General features: G+C 39.7%; 1 long non-coding RNA gene across 1 annotated transcript; it reads right to left on the bottom strand.

Annotated features, from left to right (window-relative positions):
- Nucleotides 1-16,334: 16,334 nt before the first annotated feature.
- On the bottom strand, nucleotides 16,335-18,448 carry LOC307030814. Its single transcript, XR_013805794.1, has 3 exons — nucleotides 18,347-18,448; nucleotides 16,483-16,738; nucleotides 16,335-16,368 (listed from the first exon to the last, which is right to left on the bottom strand). It is a non-coding gene; the product is annotated as an uncharacterized lncRNA (long non-coding RNA).
- Between the last annotated feature and the right edge of the window lie 2,802 nt (nucleotides 18,449-21,250).

Below are 21,250 nucleotides of genomic sequence, written 5' to 3'. Positions count from 1 at the left end.
ATGCTGATCCGGGCTGATCAGAACAAAGAAAGCACCTTTTGCCTTCCTAGTCAAAATTGTTGATTAAGTTAGTCTGCACACACTCCCTTACTGTCACCCTTACCTCTTCCTATGGCAGGCCTTTTGGTGTGTGTGTGTGTGTGTGTGTGTGTGTGTGTGTGTGTGTGTGTGTGTGTGTGTGTGTGTGTGTGTGTGTGTGTGTGTGTGTGTGTGTGTGTGTGTGTGTGTGTGTGTGTGTGTGTGTGTGTGTGTGTGTGTGTGTGTGTGTGTGTGTGTGTGTGTGTGTGTGTGTGTGTGTGTGTGTGTGTGTGTGTGTGTGTGTGATCCTGTCCTCCTCCCCCCTTCCTGCCAGCTTATCAGTAGACAGAATAAAGACTGAAAGACAGACTAAATTAATCCTGGCAGGTTTATGTAAAGTATAAGTGTCTGCAGTTAAAGATTTATCTGAACAAGACACTTATACTTTACATAAACCTGCCAGGATTAATTTAGTCAGTGTGGTTGTACTTTGCCCCCCTGTATCTTTGTTTCATTTTAAAAAGTCAAATTGTATCAGCCTCCCATCAACTTTTTAAAATACTGATGTGTTTATTCAAAAACCATACTAGCACACAAGCCTGTTTTTTTGTGTTTTCAGTGTTTTCGGTGTTTCTGTAAGTCAGTGTTTCAGTGTTTCAGTGTTTTTGTGTTTCTGTGTTTTCTGTGTTTCTGTGTTTTTGTGTTTTTGTGTTTCTGTGTTTCAGTGTTTTTGTGTTTTTGTGTTCCTGCGTTTCTGTTTTTTCTGTGTTTGTGTGTTTTTGTGTTTTTGTGTTTCTGTGTTTCAGTGTTTCAGTGTTTTTGTGTTTTTGTGTTTCTGTGTTTCTGTGTTTTCTGTGTTTCTGTGTTTTTGTGTTTTTGTGTTTTTGTGTTTCTGTGTTTCTGTGTTTCTGTGTTTCTGTGTCTCTGTGTTTCGGTGTTTCTGTGTGTCGGTGTTTCAGTGTTTCTGTGTTTTTTCAGTGTGTCAGTGGTTTCAGTGTTTTCTGTGTTTCTGTGTTTCTGTGTTTCCGTGTTTCTGTGTTTCTGTGGGGGTATAATACGCATGTTTCAATACACATGTATAATACATCTTCCCTGTTAGCCTCCCCTTGTTATAATGAAGACAACAGTGCATGTGAAGGAGTGTAATACACATGTATCAGGCACGCTCAACTTGCTATAATGAAGATAACAGTTTTTAAAATGTAAAAAACACATTTTTTTTATTTTTTAAATTGACTATTTACATTTAAATTTTTTCACACACAAAATCAATAGTTATACTGATTGTAACATCCCCAGGACTGTCTCAAGCACAGAATTCCCCAGATTGCTGGAAATATCATGATGGAGTTTTTAAAAGTAGCTCTCGGTTCAAAAAAGGTTGGGCACCCCTGATTTAGCAGATAGAGAAATGTCTTTCCTTCATTGTATAAATGATATAAATGAGCTAAGCAGTGATGAGGAATTCATGTATGGAGATATGTCATTTCCTCGGTGTTCAGACAATATCAGTGAGTTAAATGACGAAGAACCAGTTGTAAACGAACCTTCCACCTCCTCACAAACAAACTCAAGCTATCCAACATTAGATAACGCTTTGGAATGGGTGCTAGACTGTTAGTAAAACTCTGACACTTACCCCGGTCTCGGGCTTTTAAATCAGCTCGCAGACGAAGTACTCCATCTGAATGGAGCAAATAATGTTAGCATAGCTTCAGCCAATGCTGAATTACCAGTTTCCACCGTGCAGAATGGGGGGAGCGCTGACCAAAATGACACCCCAGTAGTAAGATTCATCCCGCTTTCATCTCATTAGTATGCATAGAGGGTGACAGGTGCTGTGACAGGTCACACCTTCCCCTACTTATGCTAATGAGCTAAGTCCCGCCTCCCCTTTGATCGAGGTGTGAGATCTCAAGTAGGTGTGATATCCTAAGTAGGTGTGAGATCCGTCGATAGGAGGGGGTTGATGTGTATTCACAGGTGTGAAAAGCCCCCACTGTTGCGCCTTATGGTGTATCATAAAAAATGTTTCAATCACATTAGTATGCATAAAAAGTGACAGGTGGGCCCGACCCCAAGTCTATTAAAACAAAATGCCGCTTCCATCACATTAGTATGCATAAAAGTGACAGAAGGGCCCGCCCCAATTATGTGATGTCAGAAGACCGAGGGGATGGAGTGAGATAAAAAAAAAAAGAACCCCGTGCAGATAAAAAGCCAGTCATTTCCAATCATCAAGTCATCTTTCCAAAAAGAAAAAATGGCCAAGAGACGCCTCGATATGGGTTTAATCAGCGAGACGCCTGTGACAACTTACCGCCATCCGTCCGGAGCGCCAATCAAGAAACGGATGCAGTATCTGTGCCGGGTTCAAACACCTCCGGTCGAAGATCCTGAAGAAAAATGGCTTCTGGAAAATGAACATGTTTGGGGATACGTATTCAACTATATGGCGAATGAACTGCATTTCTACAATCTGAAGAATGGAGAAACGTATGGACCCCACAGTGTTAAAGCGACGTTGACCTCAACAGATTGGGCTGTGTTAACTCTGGTGTCTTCCAGAGATCTCCACGCAACCATTGTATCGGAAGAAGTAGTGCATCAAGAAAATACTGTGAAACCAGCGGTGTACAAGATATTTGCAACAAAAAGCAAAGAAACACAAACAAAAAGCGAGATCAGAGAAGAGTTTTCACCGTTACCCCTCAATGTGGAGGAAGAAGAAGGAAATATCCCCCCGCCGCCAGAAGTGAAAAGAGTCCTGACAAGCACCGTCTGGGAAACTAAAAGCGGACCATCTGGACGATGGTATTACCGCGCTAGCCGTTTGCTGACGCAGGGGGGAGGGGTTCTCTCTAAAACACAGTGTCCTGCCATCTCTCTCTGTTTCTGCTGTTGTGTAAAATATACAAAATAACGTTTTATATACTTACTCTCTTGTTAAAAGGTGATGAAGTTTGTAGCGTAAGCCAGCCATCAGTGTTCTAGTTTTAAGGATCGAAGGATCCAATGTATTTTTAAATGGAGCAGAAATAGAACTAGTCTCCCAGTGCAAGTATCTTGAACAGAGAGTGTCATATTGGACTCGCACTTGACTTTTTAAGAAACATATCCAGAAAGTATTCAATACCATGAAATTCAACTTGCAACATTTTAAAACAAATTAGACCTTTTTCTTAACTGTCAATGCTGCAAAGTCATACCTCCACTGTATGATTCTATCCCACATTGAATACTGTTTTACAAACTGGTCATTTGCTTGTGCCACACACCTGAAACCCATAGAACAGCTGTTCAAGAGAGCTATCCAGGTGTTTGACAGAAAGCCACAGTCATACCACCACTGTACCATCCTTGAATATGCTGCTCATGCTCTTTCTGCATATCATGTATTTATTTTTGCTGTATGTATATATATAAATGTCATGTTCTTATATGCTGTATGTGACGGGACTATAGATGGAAATGAGCACAGAGCTAAAATCAGGCTCATTTACACTTGTAAGCATTATATTTGTTTTAAAGTGTTCATCAATGTGCACTACGGTAGCCCTGAAGAAAATTAAACATTAAAATATGTTATCGATGTCCCCATTCCCAGTTTGTTTTGGGAATAATTGCGATGTTTACTATGTTTTGGTAGCTCTTAACAAAACAGAATTTTTGTAAAAGACTGCGACTCTAAAAGGCAAGTTTGTGATTTTAACACTGTTTCGATGAAACAATACATTATACAATATTACGACTTTTTGCCATATTTTTAACACAATCTTTTTTTTTGTGGTTGTAGGGCTTCAAGATATTTTGCATGTCATGCATAAACACGGTGTCATCTTTTCCTTGAAACTGACGTGCTGCCCGTTTTACAAAACAAGTTATTTTTCTGCTTCTTCATCCTCTGAATTTTCCTCCCCCCGTCCCTCTTCCTTCAGCCAGCACAACAAGAATCAAGGTGGATCTGTGAAATGAAACACCTCTTCCCAAAGCGTGACTTCCCTATTGAGAGCATGCGTCTAGGGCAGTAGGGTCTAAACCAATTGGCCAGATATACTAACATGCAGAACGTATGGTATGTTTGAAGACTAACCATTTATCCAGTTCAAGCTGTCTTTAAGATGTGACAATGCGCTCTGACTATCCCCCGTAAAATCGTGACAAACTATTACTTATTCTTAAATTTGACCTCTTGCTGCTTGGTTGAAAATGATAGATGAAAAAATTACTTTAAAAAAAAAAAGACTCAAACAGCGAGGGACATTATACTGGTGAAAAAACTCTCAACGACGATGTTCAGTAAACGATCAATCAAAATCGAATGATCCAATGTATTTTTAAATGGAGCAGAAATATAACTAGTCTCCCAGTGCAAGTATCTTGAACAGAGAGTGTCATATTGGAACTCGCACTTGACTTTTTAAGAAACATATCCAGAAAGTATCCAATACAATTAAATTCAACTTGCAACATTTTAAACAAATTAGACCTTTTTCTTAACTGTCAATGCTGGAAAGTCATACCTCCACTGTATGATTCTATCCCACATTGAATACTGTTTTACAAACTGGTCGTTTGCTTGTGCCACACACCTGAAACCCATAGAACAGCTGTTCAAGAGAGCTATCCAGGTGTTTGACAGAAAGCCACAGTCATACCAGCACTGTACCATCCTTGAAAATCACAATTTCTTGAGTTTTTGACATTTTTTATGTCTTTTAAAAGTATGTGTTTTTAAAAAAATAATATTTACATGGGCTGGCCCCCCTCCCCTTGGGGGAATTCATCCACAGAAAACACACTGGACGCAGCACTAGGTCAGAAACCAGAGGAGACTGTGAAGTCCACCACAGACGGACCACCTTTGGACAAAAGGTCCTCTCCATTAAAGGCAGCTCATTCTGGAATAGCCCCCCCCCCCCTAACTGAGATACGGGATTGTCCCACTCTCAATAGTTTTAAAGGTCAACTTAAAGAATGGTTGAGCAACAAACAGACGTGTAATCACCGCTAAATAAATGCACTTTAACACAGGGGTATCTCCTCTTGCACTTTATGTAGCGCTTTTATCTTATCTTGCACTTTATATATCATAGCTGCTACATTGTACTGCCATGTGGTAAATGCTTGTATGCTGCTCATGCTCTTTCTGCATATCATGTATTTTATTTTTGCTGTGTATATATATATATATAAATGTCATGTTCTTATATGCTGTATGGGACGGGACTACAGATGGAAATTAGCTCAAAGCTAAAATCCGGCTCATTTACACTTGTAAGCATTATTTCTGTTTTAAAGTGTTCATCAATGTGCACTACGGTAGCCCTGAAGAAAATTAAACATTAAAATATGTTATCGATGTCCCCATTCCCAGTTTGTTTTGGGGAATAATTGCGATGTTTACTATGTTTTGGTAGCTCTTAACAAAACAGAATTTTTGTAAAAGACTGCGACTCTAAAAGGCAAGTTTGTGATTTTAACACTGTTTCGATGAAACAATACATTATACAATATTACGACTTTTTGCCATATTTTTAACACAATATACTTGTACCTTTTTTTTTTTTGTGGTTGTAGGGCTTCTAGATATTTAGCATGTCATGCATAAACACGGTGTCATCTCTTCCTTGAAACTGACGTGCTTTACAAAACAAGCTATTTTTCTGCTTCTTCATCCTCTGAATTTTCCTCCCCCGTCCCTCTTCCTTCAGCCAGCACAACAAGAATCAAGGTGGATCTGTGAAATGAAACACCTCTTCCCAAAGCGTGACTTCCCTATTGAGAGCATGCGTCTAGGGCAGTAGGGTCTAAACCAATTGGCCAGATATACTAACATGCAGAACGTACGGTATGTTTGAAGACTAACCATTTATCCTGTTCAAGCTGTCTTTAAGATGTGACATTGCGCTCTGACTATTTCTCGTAAAATGGTGACAAACTATTACTTATTCTTAAATTTGACCTCTTGCTGCCTGGTTGAAATTGATAGATGAAAAATAACTTTAAAAAAAAAAGACTCAAACAGTGAGGGACATTATACTGGTGAAAAAACTCTCAATTATACAGATGACTCCCCCCATTCAACGCAAAAAGTCCCTCCCTCCACTCAGCAAAGCATATAAAACTAAGGACCCCACTAAGACGACAGTTTGAAAACTAGCTATGGATCTGAGAAAAACCAAGTCTGATGTAGCCTACCCTTATTATCACCAGGATAACGTATATGGGCTTAATGAATGGATGTTACAAAGTAGGGGAGAGGATGTTCCCGAAGAAGAGCTCTCCTCTATATCATATCCATGTAAGGTCTTTAGGACAAAAGAGGACTATGATAATATGACATATGAAGAATATCTTTCTTTAAAAGATGGTATTATAGATAACCTCTATAGAAACAATATATCTCATACCACTCACCAAGATCGCAAACGACATTTAGCAGATAAGAAAAGCAAAAGTAAAGAAAACCGAAGAAAAAGCTAAATGAAAAGGAGAAGAAAAATTAAAAGCAAACGCAGAATGCGAATGAAAAGAAAAGGGACCATAGGATGGAAAACGAAAAAGACAAAAAGAAGGAAGGTGAAAAGAAAAAGGAACAAAGTGCAGAAATGTCAACTAACTATAGAGGATTGTGTTGTAGACCCATTACCGAATCATAATAATCTTATAGATCAGCTACCGCTAACCGACTGTTGCGAATGTGTTGAACAAATACCAAAAGCAATGGCAGAGCTTTGCTTCAATATAATGAGAGAAAAAGCACGATACTACGGAATTGCCCAAATTGGAGACAGTGCCAGAGCATGTATTAAAAGACTGTTGGAGGATCTCTATTCTAGTGTCGGTTGCCATTACATCGAAGGATATGCCAAAACGTGTGACGACATAGACAAAGCTTTTGAAAACAATTATATGGTACCTGTCCTTACAGCTAAACAAATCCTATGCCAGGTATTCAACAGACCACAAGAAGCACAAGAAGCCCCAGAAAGGATTACATTCAGAGCTAATAATGGTGAAACCGAAGAACAAGCAAAGCAGATTATAATTGTTGCGGGTGAAAGGATAGAGAATTTGCAAGTGATGTTAATGCATTTATCTGATATAAAAAATGCATTCGTTTACTTCCAAGAGACCCCTAAACATCTACTTGGGCAATGTGAATTGAACGATAAACCGATCACTGTAAATGAAAGGCGGAGAGAAACAGCAGTGCAAATTGTTAAGTCTATTACCTTGTATGCACTACGACATTAACTTGGTAAAATGTAATATGCTTTTCTGAAAATGGGGTGAATGTTGTGTTTTCAATTAAACAACCAAAACAAATGAAAATGTGTTTTATTTTTGCTTTCATGTATAGTAATAGTATTGTAAACGAAACATTTAAAGTGGTCCTGGAATCTTCATTTTCCGAAACATTCTGTAACATTACCGAAGAAATTAAACAAACACCAAAAGTGTACCATGTGCTCTCATTGTATGCTCTGTTTGTAGATGTAATGCATCTTTGTGTCAAAAACAGCATACACATGAATATTTTGACTGAAGTGAAAAAACTCCATCATGATATTTCCAGTAATCTGGGGAATTCTAGCTGGAGACGGTCCTGGGGATGTTACAATCAGTATAACTATTGAATTTGTGTGTGAAAAAATAAAAATGTAAATAGAAGATACAAAAAAAAAAAGTTTTTACATTTTAAAAATTGTTGTCTTCATTATAGCAAGGGGAGGGTAACAGGGAAGATGTATGATACAAGTGTATTGAAACGTGTGTATTATACCCCCACAGAAACACAGAAACACAGAAACGCGGAAGCACAGAAACACAAAAACACAGAAAAAACACTGAAACACTGAAACAACACAAAAACACTGAAAAAACCGAAACACCGAGACACAGAACCACAGAGACACCGAGACACAGAACCACATGACACAGAAAACACAGAAACACAGAAACACAGAAACACAGAAAGACACAAACACAGGAAACACAGAAACACAAAATTGCAAAAACACAAAAACACAGAAAACACAGAAACACAAAAACACAGAAACACAAAAACACAAAAACACAAAAACACTGAAACACCGACACACAAACACCGAAAACACTGAAAACACTGAAAACACAAAAAACAGGCTTGTGTGCTAGTATGGTTTTTGTGTTTTCAGTGTTTTCAGTGTTTTCGGTGTTTGTGTGTCGGTGTTTCAGTGTTTTTGTGTTTTTGTGTTTTTGTGTTTCTGTGTTTTTGTGTTTCTGTGTTTTCTGTGTTTTTGTGTTTTTGCAATTTTGTGTTTCTGTGTTTCCTGTGTTTGTGTCTTTCTGTGTTTCTGTGTTTCTGTGTTTCTGTGTTTTCTGGGTTTCTGTGTGTCGGTGTTTCAGTGTTTTTTTGTGTTTCTGTGTTTTCTGTGTCTCTGTGGTTCTGTGTCTCGGTGTCTCTGTGGTTCTGTGTCTCGGTGTTTCTGTTTTTTCAGTGTTTCTGTGTTGTTTCAGTGTTTAAGTGTTTTTTCTGTGTTTTTGTGTTTCTGTGCTTCCGCGTTTCTGTGTTTCTGTGTTTCTGTGGGGGTATAATACACACGTTTCAATACACTTGTATCATACATCTTCCCTGTTACCCTCCCCTTGCTATAATGAAGACAACAATTTTTAAAATGTAAAAACTTTTTTTTTTTGTATCTTCTATTTACATTTTTATTTTTTCACACACAAATTCAATAGTTATACTGATTGTAACATCCCCAGGACCGTCTCCAGCTAGAATTCCCCAGATTACTGGAAATATCATGATGGAGTTTTTTCACTTCAGTCAAAATATTCATGTGTATGCTGTTTTTGACACAAAGATGCATTACATCTACAAACAGAGCATACAATGAGAGCACATGGTACACTTTTGGTGTTTGTTTAATTTCTTCGGTAATGTTACAGAATGTTTCGGAAAATGAAGATTCCAGGACCACTTTAAATGTTTCGTTTACAATACTATTACTATACATGAAAGCAAAAATAAAACACATTTTCATTTGTTTTGGTTGTTTAATTGAAAACACAACATTCACCCCATTTTCAGAAAAGCATATTACATTTTACCAAGTTAATGTCGTAGTGCATACAAGGTAATAGACTTAACAATTTGCACTGCTGTTTCTCTCCGCCTTTCATTTACAGTGATCGGTTTATCGTTCAATTCACATTGCCCAAGTAGATGTTTAGGGGTCTCTTGGAAGTAAACGAATGCATTTTTTATATCAGATAAATGCATTAAGATCACTTGCAAATTCTCTATCCTTTCACCCGCAACAATTATAATCTGCTTTGCTTGTTCTTCGGTTTCACCATTATTAGCTCTGAATGTAATCCTTTCTGGGGCTTCTTGTGCTTCTTGTGGTCTGTTGAATACCTGGCATAGGATTTGTTTAGCTGTAAGGACAGGTACCATATAATTGTTTTCAAAAGCTTTGTCTATGTCGTCACACGTTTTGGCATATCCTTCGATGTAATGGCAACCGACACTAGAATAGAGATCCTCCAACAGTCTTTTAATACATGCTCTGGCACTGTCTCCAATTTGGGCAATTCCGTAGTATCGTGCTTTTTCTCTCATGATATTGAAGCAAAGCTCTGCCATTGCTTTTGGTATTTGTTCAACACATTCGCAACAGTCGGTTAGCGGTAGCTGATCTATAAGATTATTATGATTCGGTAATGGGTCTACAACACCATCCTCTATAGTTAGTTGACATTTCTGCACTTTGTTCCTTTTTCTTTTCACCTTCCTTCTTTTTGTCTTTTTCGTTTTCCATCCTATGGTCCCTTTTCTTTTCATTCGCATTCTGCGTTTGCTTTTAATTTTTCTTCTCCTTTTCATTTAGCTTTTTCTTCGGTTTTCTTTACTTTTGCTTTTCTTATCTGCTAAATGTCGTTTGCGATCTTGGTGAGTGGTATGAGATATATTGTTTCTATAGAGGTTATCTATAATACCATCTTTTAAAGAAAGATATTCTTCATATGTCATATTATCATAGTCCTCTTTTGTCCTAAACACCTTACATGGATATGATATAGAGGAGAGCTCTTCTTCGGGAACATCCTCTCCCCTACTTTGTAAAATCCATTCATTAAGCCCATATACGTTATCCTGGTGATAATAAGGGTAGGCTACATCAGACTTGGTTTTTCTCAGATCCATAGCTAGTTTTCAAACTGTCGTCTTAGTGGGGTCCTTAGTTTTATATGCTTTGCTGAGTGGAGGGAGGGACTTTTTGCGTTGAATGGGGGGAGTCATCTGTATAATTGAGAGTTTTTTCACCAGTATAATGTCCCTCACTGTTTGAGTCTTTTTTTTTTAAAGTTATTTTTCATCTATCAATTTCAACCAGGCAGCAAGAGGTCAAATTTAAGAATAAGTAATAGTTTGTCACCATTTTACGAGAAATAGTCAGAGCGCAATGTCACATCTTAAAGACAGCTTGAACTGGATAAATGGTTAGTCTTCAAACATACCGTACGTTCTGCATGTTAGTATATCTGGCCAATTGGTTTAGACCCTACTGCCCTAGACGCATGCTCTCAATAGGGAAGTCACGCTTTGGGAAGAGGTGTTTCATTTCACAGATCCACCTTGATTCTTGTCGTGCTGGCTGAAGGAAGAGGGACGGGGGAGGAAAATTCAGAGGATGAAGAAGCAGAAAAATAACTTGTTTTGTAAAGCACGTCAGTTTCAAGGAAGAGATGACACCGTGTTTATGCATGACATGCTAAATATCTAGAAGCCCTACAACCACAAAAAAAAAAGGTACAAGTATATTGTGTTAAAAATATGGCAAAAAGTCGTAATATTGTATAATGTATTGTTTCATCGAAACAGTGTTAAAATCACAAACTTGCCTTTTAGAGTCGCAGTCTTTTACAAAAATTCTGTTTTGTTAAGAGCTACCAAAACATAGTAAACATCGCAATTATTCCCCAAAACAAACTGGGAATGGGGACATCGATAACATATTTTAATGTTTAATTTTCTTCAGGGCTACCGTAGTGCACATTGATGAACACTTTAAAACAGAAATAATGCTTACAAGTGTAAATGAGCCGGATTTTAGCTTTGAGCTAATTTCCATCTGTAGTCCCGTCCCATACAGCATATAAGAACATGACATTTATATATATATATATATATACACAGCAAAAATAAAATACATGATATGCTGAAAGAGCATGAGCAGCATACAAGCATTTACCACATGGCAGTACAATGTAGCAGCTATGATATATAAAGTGCAAGATAAGATAAAAGCGCTACATAAAGTGCAAGAGGAGATACCCCTGTGTTAAAGTGCATTTATTTAGCGGTGATTACACGTCTGTTTGTTGCTCAACCATTCTTTAAGTTGACCTTTAAAACTATTGAGAGTGGGACAATCCCGTATCTCAGTTAGGGGGGGGGGGCTATTCCAGAATGAGCTGCCTTTAATGGAGAGGACCTTTTGTCCAAAGGTGGTCCGTCTGTGGTGGACTTCACAGTCTCCTCTGGTTTCTGACCTAGTGCTGCGTCCAGTGTGTTTTCTGTGGATGAATTCCCCCAAGGGGAGGGGGGCCAGCCCATGTAAATATTATTTTTTTAAAAACACATACTTTTAAAAGACATAAAAAATGTCAAAAACTCAAGAAATTGTGATTTTCAAGGATGGTACAGTGCTGGTATGACTGTGGCTTTCTGTCAAACACCTGGATAGCTCTCTTGAACAGCTGTTCTATGGGTTTCAGGTGTGTGGCACAAGCAAACGACCAGTTTGTAAAACAGTATTCAATGTGGGATAGAATCATACAGTGGAGGTATGACTTTCCAGCATTGACAGTTAAGAAAAAGGTCTAATTTGTTTAAAATGTTGCAAGTTGAATTTAATGGTATTGGATACTTTCTGGATATGTTTCTTAAAAAGTCAAGTGCGAGTTCCAATATGACACTCTCTGTTCAAGATACTTGCACTGGGAGACTAGTTATATTTCTGCTCCATTTAAAAATACATTGGATCCTTCGATGTTGATTGATCGTTTACTGAACATCGTCGTTGAGAGTTTTTTCACCAGTATAATGTCCCTCGCTGTTTGAGTCTTTTTTTTTTTTTAAGTAATTTTTTCATCTATCGTTTTCAACCAAGCAGCAAGAGGTCAAATTTAAGAATAAGTAATAGTTTGTCACGATTTTACGGGGGATAGTCAGAGCGCATTTTCACATCTTAAAGACAGCTTGAACTGGATAAATGGTTAGTCTTCAAACATACCATACGTTCTGCATGTTAGTATATCTGGCCAATTGGTTTAGACCCTACTGCTCTAGACGCATGCTCTCAATAGGGAAGTCACACTTTGGGAAGAGGTGTTTCATTTCACAGATCCACCTTGATTCTTGTTGTGCTGGCTGAAGGAAGAGGGACGGGGGGAGGAAAATTCACAGGATGAAGAAGCAGAAAAATAACTTGTTTTGTAAAACGGGCAGCACGTCAGTTTCAAGGAAAAGATGACACTGTGTTTATACATGACATGCAAAATATCTTGAAGCCCTACAACCACAAAAAAAAAGATTGTGTTAAAAATATGGCAAAAAGTCGTAATATTGTATAATGTATTGTTTCATCGAAACAGTGTTAAAATCACAAACTTGCCTTTTAGAGTCGCAGTCTTTTACGAAAATTCTGTTTTGTTAAGAGCTACCAAAACATAGTAAACATCGCAATTATTCCCAAAACAAACTGGGAATGGGGACATCGATAACATATTTTAATGTTTAATTTTCTTCAGGGCTACCGTAGTGCACATTGATGAACACTTTAAAACAAATATAATGCTTACAAGTGTAAATGAGCCGGATTTTAGCTCTGAGCTCATTTCAATCTATAGTCCCGTCACATACAGCATATAAGAACATGACATTTATATATATACATACAGCAAAAATAAATACATGATATGCAGAAAGAGCATGAGCAGCATATTCAAGGATGGTACAGTGGTGGTATGACTGTGGCTTTCTGTCAAACACCTGGATAGCTCTCTTGAACAGCTGTTCTATGGGTTTCAGGTGTGTGGCACAAGCAAATGACCAGTTTGTAAAACAGTATTCAATGTGGGATAGAATCATACAGTGGAGGTATGACTTTGCAGCATTGACAGTTAAGAAAAAGGTCTAATTTGTTTTAAAATGTTGCAAGTTGAATTTCATGGTATTGGATACTTTCTGGATATGTTTCTTAAAAAGTCAAGTGCGAGTCCAATATGACACTCTCTGTTCAAGATACTTGCACTGGGAGACTAGTTCTATTTCTGCTCCATTTAAAAATACATTGGATCCTTCGATCCTTAAAACTAGAACACTGATGGCTGGCTTACGCTACAAACTTCATCACCTTTTAACAAGAGAGTAAGTATATAAAACGTTATTTTGTATATTTTACACATCAGCAGAAACAGAGAGAGATGGCAGGACACTGTGTTTTAGAGAGAACCCCTCCCCCCTGCGTCAGCAAACGGCTTGCGCGGTAATACCATCGTCCAGATGGTCCGCTTTTAGTTTCCCAGACGGTGCTTGTCAGGACTCTTTTCACTTCTGGCGGCGGGGGGATATTTCCTTCTTCTTCCTCCACATTGAGGGGTAACGGTGAAAACTCTTCTCTGATCTCGCTTTTTGTTTGCGTTTCTTTGCTTTTTGTTGCAAATATCTTGTACACCGCTGGTTTCACAGTATTTTCTTGATGCACTACTTCTTCCGATACAATGGTTGCGTGGAGATCTCTGGAAGACACCAGAGTTAACACAGCCCAATCTGTTGAGGTCAACGTTGCTTTAACACTGTGGGGTCCATACGTTTCTCCATTCTTCAGATTGTAGAAATGCAGTTCATTCGCCATATAGTTGAATACGTATCCCCAAACATGTTCATTTTCCAGAAGCCATTTTTCTTTAAGATCTTGGACCGGAGGTGTTTGAACCCGGCACAGATACTGCATCCGTTTCTTGATTGGCGCTCTGGACGGATGGCGGTAAGTTGTCACAGGCGTCTCGCTGATTAAACCCATATCGAGGCGTCTCTTGGCCATTTTTTCTTTTTGGAAAGATGACTTGATGATTGGAAATGACTGGCTTTTTATCTGCACGGGGTTCTTTTTTTTTTATCTCACTCCATCCCCTCGGTCTTCTGACATCACATAATTGGGGCGGGCCCTTCTGTCACTTTTATGCATACTAATGTGATGGAAGCGGCATTTTGTTTTAATAGACTTGGGGGCGGGCCCACCTGTCACTTTTTATGCATACTAATGTGATTGAATTTTTTTTTATGATATACCATAAGGCGCAACAGTGGGGGCTTTTCACACCTGTGAATACACATCAACCCCCTCCTATCGACGGATCTCACACCTACTTAGGATATCACACCTACTTGAGATCTCACACCTCGATCAAAGGGGAGGCGGGACTTAGCTCATTAGCATAAGTAGGGGAAGGTGTGACCTGTCACAGCACCTGTCACCCTCTATGCATACTAATGAGATGAAAGCGGGATGAATCTTACTACTCACCCCGAATGCTTCAGAATCACCAGTTTCCTCGTTACAACATGGTGGATGCGCTAACCGAAATGCCTCAACACGTGTTTTGTCTCGACCTGTGTTCAATAACAAAGAACTGCGTCAGTCTCTAGTCCTAACTCCTCCTAACGATGAAGCAGACTTCACAGCCTATTATGGGATTCTGATGAACAATGTACATGATATGCTAGGTGATGCTTTTTCACGGGCAGAGAGGGAAGATTTTGTAAAGATTGAGCTACGGGGTGAGCAGCTACAGGCTAATGTGTCAGCCAGGCCTGGAATTTCGTCATTTTAGGGGCAAGGCCACTTGGCCTTTTGAGTTGTCAATTTTTTAAGGGCACAAAGGCCAAAAGCCAGGGCACCAAGGCCATAAATTAAAACAATGATTTAACATACGATATGAAGTGACTACGATTGTATATGCATTTATAATACTTTTATATATATTTATTAAGCATTCAATGGACACCAAATTGCAATTAAACAAATTCTTTATTAAAACTACAAAGGATTCTTATAGCACAGACATGTTTGGCTCACTGTGAGACTGTGGTAGTGGGCCTACGTCAAGGTGCGTCCTTATCCTTATCACTTCAAGATGGAGATGATGACGAGTCAGGGAGATTTGGACTTTTGGGGTTCCTCTGACCATAGGGATGAATATTGGGTCTCCTTTTGTTGATGCCAGCTGCCCACCATCTTGCCACAGCTTCATCACTTTGATATTCAGCAGGAGCACAACCCTGGGATTTGATGAGGAGTAGATCTTCAATTGTTGAAGTGTGCAGGCTTAAACGCCAATCGCCCTGCATTCTCTTCATTACTGAGAACTGCCGTTCAACTTGAGAGGTAGAGACAGGAAAAACTAGGACTATTTGTATTAGGTGCAGCAGATTGGGGTACATTCTTCCCTTCTCCAACAAGAATCTGGACCATAATGGGAGGAAAGTTTCCCTACTATGGTGACGCACAATGTCGTGTTTGGCTCTGAACCATTCTTTGTCTACCTCAGGCACATTGCAGCCATTTTTGGTCAGGAGGGTTTACACAAATGATGGATTTCCTCCTCGCCAAACTCCTCTAAGAAATTTGGTTCTGTTGGGAAATTGATGGGATCGAATATTTCGGCAGCCAGGAGTACAGGGTTGGTGGAGAAAGTAGAGAATCTCTCACCAATGGCTGCAATGATGTTGTCAACTATGTTTTTCCTTGACAGAAGGAAGGCTTCGGCAGAAACATTGGACTTTCTGATGTTAATATCATTGTATGCAAATTCCTCACTGCTGGTTGTGAAGGACTCAAGCACTGGACGGAGATAGGGGCCTGGCTTCTCTGTTTGTTTGCGTAGCGCAGCCTGTGCAGCCAGGATCCTGCTACGCACACACGACAAGGGCAGTTGATCGCCTTGGAAATTCAGTGAGAGTTCAGCCAGGTCAGATAGAAGATCCTGATACAGTGCCATGTGAAGAATAAACTTTGGTGAGGTCAACTGCCTTAACACTGCCCTGATCTTTTCTTTGTCTGGTGATGCCTCATCCTGTCTTTCCTGGAGGTGGGTAACAATGCTTCTGTAGTTTTTTCTCGCAAGACAGGAAACAGCCCTCCTCCTGTGATCTATCCACCTGGTCCCCACGGAGCGAGCTGGTTTAATGAAGTGCTCCTCCAGTTCCTCTCCAATGGCCTTCAACTCCCTCCATTTTTTGGGAGAACGATGGTAGAGAGAGTAAATCTTCATGAGCAGGTCATCAATCTTGTTCAAAGAAAAACAGAAAATACAGAATTAAATAGGCATTATTAAGGCATTAATCAGACATTGTATTACAAATTCTATTTTCATATTTTATAGAAGAATTACTCCTCCTACCTGTTCAAAGTATGTGCCCTTGAAGGCATCCTTCAGACATAGCTCTAGTCTGTGGGCAATGCAATGTACTTTAAGCATCCACGGCACATGTCCCTGTAGTTTGGTGAGGACACCATTTGTCTTCCCAAAATTGACTGCTGCACCATCAGCTGCTGTTGCTGTCAAGCAGCCACTCAGATCAATGTTGTTGTCTGCACACTTTTCCATAATGGCCTCAAATATTCCATCTGCATTACATGCTGTTGGCTCTGCAATACTTTAAAAAATATGGAACACAAAAAAGAAATTAAGAATTAGGTCTTCTTACTATTAAATAAGTGAAAATGTAATTACAATCACCTGAACCTATGTAAAATCATTACATTCTTTCTCTCAATTGTCCTGCCCTTTTCTAATTAATTGTAAAGCAAAAAAACAAACAAACATATTTTTACATCTATATTGTAGACTATTTGTCTCTCTTATTCTTACCCAAGTAATCTGATTGTCGGGGAGCCGTGTTCAATAAGCTTTATGCTTATGACTTCCTTATCTGATGTTCCTTTGTCAGGTGCTGCCATCAAACAGTAAGGAGCAGTAGAAAGGCTCACATTTTTTCAGAGCTTGAAGTTGGTCTCTGATGCTGCCAGCAATGTGCTCAATGAATATGCGGCAGGACTTTGAATTATGGTAGGTGAACCCGAGCTCCACCCCATGCTTGCGCTCCACTGACACAAGAGTCTTGTACAGACTAAACGGCTGTTCAGTATATGCTACAGTGTATGCAATGTCAAATAACTTGCACATCTTTGTTTCGGTTTTGTTGTTGAGCTTCTGGAGCTGTGTAACTGTTTTCGAAGTAGTTGGAGCCTGATTTGATTGCTGCCATGCTGTGATGTGAGCTTTTGACTCATAATGTGTTTTGGCTGTACATTTTTTAACATTTGTGCTGCCAGTTATGTATGTGTCTGTGTTATGGATATATGTGTGTTGTGCAGTGCGGTTTTTATAGTGCTCCCTGCAGATGCAGCACCACAACTTAGTAACATAGCCGTCCTTGTCCTTCTCAAAGTGCAGCCAGTCATACCCCCAAGACTCTACAGTGGTGGCAGTAGTTTTTCTCTTCTTGCTGTTTCCATCTACCTCTTGGTCATGACCTTGTCCCGGTCCCTCCATGTCTTCTCCTTTTTCTCTCATTTCCTCTCCCTTGTTCCTGTAATCGGTCTCATCTTCTCCTGCCTTTTCTTGTCCTCTCTCTTCCCTGGTTTCTAGCCCATTGTCTCCTCCAGCCTTCTCTAAATCTGTCTCATTTCTTTCTCCTCTTCTACCATCTCGTTGTCTTGGTACTTCAGAATCTCCTCCTTTTACTTCTGTTTCCCTATCATTATCAAGGCCTTCATCATCTCCTCCTCTCTCATCAATGTTCACTGGACTTTGTCTCTCCACTCTTGTCTGCTCTTCTTCATGTCCAACTCTCTGTTGTTTTTTTTCTGGCTCTCTGTCCACTGACTGATCTGCCTTACTGCAACTAAAAAACAATTAGTATTTTAATTTAATATGTCCATTTGATCACATACTTTTAACATAAATTAATAAACGTAATGTGATGTATAATTGAACGGGTAATGTGACTTATCTTATAGAACTAATTAACTAATAAACACTAATAATGAGTGTTCAATATGCGATACAACCTCTGTACGTTATTTTAACTGGTTACCCTAACTTATATACTTAGCTTATTTCTCTCCCGTTCAAATTGGGGACAGTTTTAATCGGGGGCAAAGTGTCATAATCTGTCACCTTAATTTTAGGTGTGCTGCTGTTACTTATACTAACAAACTACAATATCTTGTTCCCTCTTGAATCATTATTTACCACTTACCTCCTGAAAAATGAGTCCATTGTTTTGCAGTTTTTAGCTGCATCTTCAAAGTTTCTTTTAATACACTTCTCCCTTCGCTGTTTGCTCGGCATAGTTTTATCTGGGGAGGATAAAAGAAAACAAACTAATGTTGCTGCAAGTAACAACACAAAAAACAATGAGACAAAATCTCTTATTGATTGGCAGTCGTTCACGTTAACCTCTTTGCGCAAATGGGATGATGGCTTAATTTGGAGACGGAAAGGCATGCAATACCCCTTACAAACAATAGGTGGCATAACACCAGGAATCTCGGGTCTGTTTGACTGACCCCGTATCAAAGTGTATTGACTTTTATTCCACCTTTTGAGTACGAGGTCAGATACGGAAGTCACGCTTTTCTGTAATGGAAACTCGGTTCGGTGCACACATGAAATATAGCGCCGTCTTTGAGAAACAGTTGGTTGACAACAAATGAAGACCTTTTGGTTTGATAGGGGACTTCTTCACAAGTTTGTCGATGTATGGCATTATGCATACATTTGTTTCGGCTGACCAGAAAGAGTTGGCCGACATCATGGTGGAATTACATGGAAAAATACTGACTGTTTTTCCTTGTAAATGGATTAAGCATATAAACGGTTTCCCTTGACATTTCCACAAAACCAAGGCCATTTTCCAGACGCCCGAAAGGTAAATAATGAGTTCATTACTTTATTTAAGCTTACATAATAACTTTAACACAATATGTTTTGAAAGGACGTCAATTACAATATAATTGAATGGCAGTTGCTATGCTAAGCTAACTAAGCTAGTTCTGGCCAGTGGGGGTAACGTAATTTTGTTGTGGACAGTTCAGGCATGCCACAAGACATGTGAATGGGTATTTTGATCGCGTTTTGAAAATTGGGCGATATAAACGAGCAGCAAACTTTGAACTTCCGTCTGCAATCGCCGGTGGTCAAATAAGTCTGCACAGAGGTCTTTGAAAGCTAACAGTGCTAACTGCCTAGCACTAGATAATAATAAAAAAAGAACACAACTGCAACATAACTTATCCAAGTAGTAACAAAACACTTCAAAATATTATAATTATGCATTACCATACGAGCAAGAAATAGTAATGTTATCCATAAAATTACACTTAAAGCTGGACAAATGAAAAACTTAACGGCAAACAGGATCATCACAAAACCTTACCTCACCTCAGCCTTTTCTTGAGCGGAGAATCAGCTAGCTAGGTCCTAGACCGTCCTACGCACACGGACGCGTGAGGGGGTGGGCGGAGATAGGTCCTAGACTGATGTCAACTGTCATCATAGACCGTCCGAGCGGTGCATTCCAGGCTCAAATCAAGCGCAGCGCTGATTTATTTTTCCTCCTTCAAAATATGCTGGTGTTGAAGGCATGTCAGAAAAGAGGCAGACTGCTAAACCACAAAACTTAGTCAGAGAGGGCATCAAGGCCACTGTGGCCTTATGGCAGATATCATTTTTAAGGGCACAAGGCCAAAGTGGGAGGGCCATGGCCCTCGTGGCCCTCGTGAAATTCCTGCCCTGGTGTCAGCCATTTTAAATACCAACGGTGATAATAATCTGAATGATTTTGAGGATGCCCTGTTCAATGCTGTGCAGTCAAATTTGGAGGTAATGGCAGACAGCAATCTTGAGCTAGTGGTGCAGGTTGTTCAATCCCCCCGTGGCGGTGCTAAAAGATTGGCTAGTAAAATGTTGGACAATGAGATTGTTAAAAAGAAGAAGCGTTTTCTTTACATTGTTCACAACCCCTCCAACCAGCTGTGTTTTGCTATTAATTTAGCACTGTTGCTGCATAACAACCTCACTGATAGCGAAGGTTATGAACCCGGTAGAGAGATTCAGAGGGGGGTGGGTTTGACAGATCAGACAGCTGTGACATTCAACGACATTGATAAATTCGACGAGAGTTTAAAATGCAAGATTGTGGTGTTTTACCGAGGCGATGAAGATCGTGCCCTCTGTACATTCCAGACAGATGCCCCCACACGAGACAAAACTGTGTTTTTGTTTCTCTTCAAAAACCATTACTATGGGATTAAAAACTTGAAGGGGTTTTTAGGCTCTTCATTTGTCTGTGAACATTGTTACACAGGCTACAGCTCGCTGTGGCATCATTCCTGTACTGGTCATTGTTATGTCTGCCTTGACCCTTCATGTACTCTGGAAGAGTTTAAACCCATCTTTTGCACAAAACGTGCCGTACGGTCGGCTGTCACTCTCAACATAAAAAACAGTGAGCTAGAATTTGAAAGTACACAACCGGAAAAGATCTGCCACTTCCTTAAACACACACGAACGCGCACATGACCAATGAGGGCACAAAATAAGTTTGTGCACAGATCTTCGGCTGAAGGCGTCTGAACCCCGGCACAGATACTGCATCCGTTTCTTGATTGGCTCTCCGGATGGATGGCGGTAAGTTGTCACAGGCGTCTCGATGATTAAACCCATATCGATGCGTCTCTTGGCCATTTTCCTTTTTTGAAAGGTGACTTGATGAGTGGATATGACTGGCTTTTTATTTAGTCTCCACGGATTTCTTTCCACCCCCCACTATCTTCTGGCCTCATAGCCAAAGGAAGGGGTGGATAAAGGGGGAGAGGCCAGGGGTGTGAGGGGACGGGGGCTAGACAGTCTCACGCACAACTTCAAAGAGACTGCCTTAATCAACACCTAGATTAACATCAGAGGCTTATATCAGGCCAGTGTGAAATCACACCTGCCTGTTATAACACCTAAACCCTTGCATCAAAGGACAGACAACAAAGGCTAATTAGATCAGACAACAAAGGGCTGTGAGGGGACGGGGGCTAGAGAGTCTCACGCACAACTTCAAAGAGACTGCCTTAATCAACACCTAGATTAACATCAGAGGCTTATAACACGC

Source organism: Notothenia rossii (assembly GCF_949606895.1).
Source record: "Notothenia rossii genome assembly, chromosome: 2".
In the NCBI taxonomy this organism is placed as follows: domain Eukaryota; kingdom Metazoa; phylum Chordata; class Actinopteri; order Perciformes; family Nototheniidae; genus Notothenia; species Notothenia rossii.
Note: the sequence above shows the minus strand (reverse complement) of the source record. Positions and strands in the feature narration are given on the sequence as shown.